This window comes from Elaeis guineensis, chromosome 3 (genome assembly GCF_000442705.2).
Source record: "Elaeis guineensis isolate ETL-2024a chromosome 3, EG11, whole genome shotgun sequence".
NCBI lineage: Eukaryota > Viridiplantae > Streptophyta > Magnoliopsida > Arecales > Arecaceae > Elaeis > Elaeis guineensis.
In genome coordinates, this window is record NC_025995.2 from 89640179 (window position 1) to 89646032 (window position 5854).

The 5854-nt window shown below is 39.2% G+C and overlaps 1 long non-coding RNA gene across 1 annotated transcript; it reads right to left on the bottom strand.

Moving 5' to 3' along the window:
• Positions 1 to 407: 407 nt before the first annotated feature.
• LOC114914028 (uncharacterized) lies at positions 408 to 1200 on the bottom strand. The gene is made up of 2 exons (XR_003800458.2): positions 877 to 1200; positions 408 to 762 (listed from the first exon to the last, which is right to left on the bottom strand). It is a non-coding gene; the product is annotated as an uncharacterized lncRNA (long non-coding RNA).
• Positions 1201 to 5854: the final 4654 nt, after the last annotated feature.

Below are 5854 nucleotides of genomic sequence, written 5' to 3' on the forward strand. Positions count from 1 at the left end.
TAGATGCCTTCCTGAGAGGAAATACACGCACGCCGCCTCAAAGTCATGGATGAGGAGCACTAGAGAGATCGAAAGAGGAGAAGAGAGACAAGCGGGATTGAACGTAACTGTCGAGAGGACACCGTTGAGTTTCTAGTTATCAGAACCGTTGATCAGGAAAAAAAAAAAAAAAACAAATCCACACGGTACTAATCTACCACGGGACACCTCCCCGGTGCAAATTCTGCACCACAGAGGATCCCAACACAAGTTTCAGGCCTACAGCTTCTGAACATACTCCATCATTCCCAAATAAATGTAAAGAGGGTCGCACTTTCCCTGCTGCGTCGGCTTTCGGACTTCCCATCCGTTGGCGGCCGGATGGGGGAGGGGACAAGATAAGCTCTGAAATTTACAAAAGGGCAAAATAAACCAACTGTTTTCATGGCACTGATCCATAAAAAGGTTTGCAGCCCAAAGAAGATACAAAGAGGAGGCCAGAAGGGCCCGTATACTGTGTAACTCGTTCCTACAAAAGCATAGAATCAAATCTAAGATTAATTTACCAGAAAAATAAGATTTAGAAGCACACAACTACTTTTCCCCTTCTACCCACTTCACAGAACAGAGGACACTCTCCATCATTCCCAAATGAAGGTAAAGAGCTGCCAGAGACAGGGATGACGCACTTCCCCTGCTGCTTGGCTTTCGGAGTTGTCATACAAAAGGACAAGAGCAACGCAGCAACCGTCGCAGCCACCGTCGCCAACACCAGGTACTTGGCTAAAGCCGGTGGCAACCGTACGCCGGCGATGAAAACATACAAAAGGAGAAGGCCAAGGATTAAGGTGGTGAGACACAGAATGAGATATACCATGGAAGCCGAATCCTTCTCACCATGCTCTGGAGGTGGAAGGGTAATCAAAGATCCAGCAACGGCGATGAAGAGGGCACCCGTGATTACTTCGATTAGCCTGCGGTGGACCGCTCGGCCGGCTGGCCGTCTGGCGACCGGGGGTCGTTCTACAGCTGGGGTGTGACGGGCCATAGGATCTGATCACAATGAATTAGGGGGATGCAGAGGTGAGAGTGGGGAAAGAAGAGAAGTGGGAGTCGAGAATGGAAGGGATCACAAAATCTAACTTTTTTAAAAACAATATAATATAAGGATAAAAAATAATATGGCAACATACTGTAAACAAAATAAAAAAGTCTGCATCTAAAGGGCGAAAAATTAGAAAGGATAAGATTTGGTGACTCATGATTTCAAGCCAAGTTATATATGCTTGCATTCGGCTGACATGGACAAGTATGGCCCCACACATGGTTGGCCGCATTTGTCATTTTCAACGATGATGGAATGGTGAGGCAAAAACTTTCCACTGTGTGAAATACCGCCTACCCACTCATTTCTATGACGATGCGTCCGAATGCACATCTGATGAGTAGAGCTCATAGACAACTGTAGTTGTTGGTGGTTGCATGCACAGTTATATAATGCATATGGATAATAATTTTTTTCTACAACTATGTGGATTGACAAAGACGTATGGCGATTCCATCTAAACTTTTTTTTTGCATTCAAAAGGTAAAAAATAAAAAAATAAATTATAATAATCTTCCTTAAAATTTGAAATAATTACAGATTCGTTTGTACAATATTTTAAAAATATATATTTTATTATTTAATTTTCACTATATGCATGATATGTAATCTCCTACTAATACTTTTTTATTAAATAAATTAATGACCTTACTAACATTATCACTCTTTATTTTATTTTGAGTCTTAAAATATTTTATATTTTGATATTTTTTAATTTTTAATTTTTAAATTTATATATTTAATCAGAGAGTTATGTATATATTTCTAAAATATTGGATATAGTCATATAATTATCTCAAACTCCTGGGCCATAATAATTTACTCAAATTAAAATGATCAAGAATTGATTGCTCTTTTTCAAAAAGCTTCTAGATAATTGGCCCCGTTGTCGTGTGGCACTCCAAAGAAACAAGTGTAAAAATGTTAGAGATTTCGCTAGGGACTGATGGTGGGGTTAGAAGTAGGCTTGGCAATAAATTGGGTCGGATGTGGGTTTGGATCATCTGAATCCGACCCGACATCCCAGCATTTTGATCCGAATCTGACCCATGACCTGATGGATCAATATTTTCTTTATCCATACCCTATCCAATCGGATATCAAATTATTGATCTGATATCTGTATCACCTAAATGAAATTTTTTAAATAAAAATAGAAGCATTGAACAATAGCCCACTATCATTCTTCAGTCTTTGAGGTCTTGACTAAGCCTAAAGACCATAAGGCCCATATTTCATACAATCAACCTATATTTGAACAATATATATACCTAAGATCGAATCAGATTTGGGTTGGATAATGGATCGAGATGGTCACTATCTGAATCTAATCCGACTCAAGATAAAAATTTATCGGGTTCGGATCCGATCGGATCAAAATTCAATCAATACATTGACCGATTGGGTTGGGTCAGATTCCATCTAGAATGGATCTAATTGCCAAGTCTAGTTGGAAGGGGATGTTGGGAGGAAGGGGAGATAATATCATAGAGACAAAGTAAATAGGGCAAAAAAAAAAACTGAGGAACATCAAGATTTTACGTGAAAAAATTCATATTAAGAAAAAACCACAAAGCTAAGCCAAACCAATCAGTGCTTCCAAAAGATCCAATACAAGGATAGTTACAAGTAGAATCTCTCAAAAATAAGTAGAGGGTAAAGATCTATCACATACAAAATAGATCTCTAGGTTTTGGTCTCAAGAAAGGCTCCTTATGCCACTCTGAGTGCGTACAGAAAATCGAGTCGATTCATGCTGGAATTGAGTCGAAACCCTAAAAAAAATTGGTCCAAACCGCATCATGAAAATCGAGTCGACTCATCTAGAACTAAGTTAACTCATGCTAGAATTGAGTCGACTCACCTGTGTGCTATCCATAGGATCCTGAAATATGGCTCTCTGTATAACTTCTCTAAGATCGAGTCAACTCGAACTGAAATCAAGTCGACTCACATGGAGTCGAGTTGACTCATGTTGGAATCATGTTGACTCGGATGCAAAACCTTTTGCCTCTTTGGCTAATCCTTCTGTAGGCTGCTCTCATAACTCCTTGACCTTTGGATGAGCTTCGGGTTCCTTCACAAGGGTTTCAAACTGATCAATTGGGTCATCCTTATTAAGGAGGGACAAAACCCAACAAACTCCCTCTCTCGACTTATTATGAGGAACCCACCAACATCAAACCAGTGACCTTTATGCACACCTCTAACTTCTCTCTTGGAAGTACCTTTGTCATCATATTAGCTCCATTCATGTCAATATGAATCTTTTCAAGATACAATTCCTTTTGCTCCAGCACATTTCAAATCCAATGCATGCACACATCAATATGCTTTGACTTGAAATGGAATATAGAGTTCTTACTCAGGTGAATTGCGCTTTGGCTATCACAATGAACAACATACTTGTCTTGCTTCATCTCGAGCTCTTGCAGAAATCGTTTCATCCAAAGCATTTTCCTTGCATGCCTCCATCACCGTAATATATTCAGGTTCTGTGGTGGATAAGACAACATACTTCTGGAGCTTAGATTTTCATGGCACAGCTTCCCCTGCAAATGTGACTAAATAACCAGAGATCGACTTTCTCAAATCAACATCACCCACCATATCGGTATCAGTATATCCTTCAAGAAATGGCCTCCACCTCCCAAACATAAATAAAATTTGGAAGTACCACATAGATACCTCAAGATCCACTTCACTGCCATCCAATGTTGCTTGCCCAGATTTGAAAGAAATCTGCTCACAACACCCATTGAATGATCAATATCGGGTCTTGTACACATCATTGCATATATTAGACTATCAACCATCGAAGCATAGGGTGTATGTCTTATCTCCTTCTTTTCTACATCAATAGAAGGGCATTGTTGAGAACTCATCCTAAAGTGATTAGCCAATAGAGAACTCACAGGCTTGGCTTTATCCATGCTGATCTCTAAAGCACCTTCTCAATATAACCTACTTGTGACAGCCACAACTTTTAAATCTATCTGTCACGAGAAATCTGCCTGCCAAGTACTTGCTTTATTGCTCCCAAATTCTTCATAGCAAAGAATTTATTAAGTTCATCCTTCAACATACAAATCTTCTTTATATCATAATTCACAACAAGCATATCATCAACGTACAACAAAAGAATGATAAAATCATCATCGTCAAACTTTTGCATATAAACATAATGATCTGATAATATTTTCTTCTAGCCATGATCAACCATGAAGGAGTCAAACTTTTTATGCCATTGCCGCGGTGCTTGCTTCAGTCCATATAAACTCTTCCTTAACCTACACATCAATCTTTCCTTGTCTTTGACTTTGAAGCCCTCCGATTGTTTCATATAAATCTTCTCCTCCAAATCACTATGAAGGAAAGTCATTTTCACATCGAGCTGCTCAACTTCAAGATTTAAACTTAAATACTTAGAACAACATGAATAGAACTTATTTTAACTATTGGAGAAAAAATATCCTCAAAGTCAATACTTTTTATCTGGCCGAACCCCTTCACAACCAACCTTGCTTTGTATCTTGGTTGAGATGTCTTCTCCTGAGCTTTCTTTTTGAACACTCACTTATTCTTTAAAGCTTTCTTGTCATTCGGGAGTATTACCAAATCATATGTTTGGTTCTCATGCAACGAGCTCATCTCCTTTTGCATAGCCACCAACCATTTTTGACCATTACCACATGAAATGGCCTCTTGGTAGTTTTCTAGCTCTCCCCCATTAGTAAGTAATACATATTTATTGGATGAATATCTTCTGGACGGAATATGCCCCCGTGCAAATCTCTATAGCTGTGCCTCTGCTTGTTGTTCAGCTTCTGCATTCTTAGCCTCTGGCTATGTATCAGTACCAATAGAACTTTCTAATTCATTAAAAGAGTCCAGCTATATATTTTTAGCACCCATTTGTGTATCGCCGTCATTAGTTTCAGATTGTTGCTGTCCAATCAACTTTTTGATCTCCAGATCAGTAGAAACAGCCTTTAAGATCTTTGTCTTCTCCTTGATGTCATCAAAAAACTGCTCCTCCAAGAAGACTACATCTCGCTATGAATAATCTTCTTGTTTACTGGATCCCATAGATGATACTCGAACTCTTCATTGGGATATCCAAGGAAAATGCACTCCTTTGACTTTGTGTCCAACTTTGTTCTTTCATCTTTTGGTACATGTACCAGTGCTCGACACCCGAACACTCGTAAGTGATCATAAGAGACTTTCCTTCCAATCCACACATGCTCTGAAACATCACCATTCAACTGCAAACTTGGAGCGATATTGATGATATGAATAGCGGTCCTTAAGGCCTCATCCCAAAATTACTTTGACAGTTTGGCATTTGACAACATGCAGCAAACTCGCTCCATAATAATGTGACTCATTCGCTCAGCCACACCATTGAGCTACGGTGTCTTAGGAGTTGTCTTCTCATGTTGAATACCCTTGCTCCTGCAATAAGCATGAAAAGGATCCAAATACTCACCACCATTGTCAGTTCGGATGCATTTGAGGGTCACACCAGTCTCCCTCTCCACCATAGCATAAAATTGCTTGAAAACTTTGAATACTTGATCCTTGCTCTTCAAGGGATGAGCCCACACCTTTCTTGAATGATCGTCTATGAAAGAGACAAAGTAAAGATAGCCACCAAGTGTCCTAACTGATATAAAACTGCATATATCCAAGTGTACCAAATCAAGCACATTCCTCCTAGTATGAATCTTATTGGAGAAAGAAACACAATGTTGTTTACCAACTAAG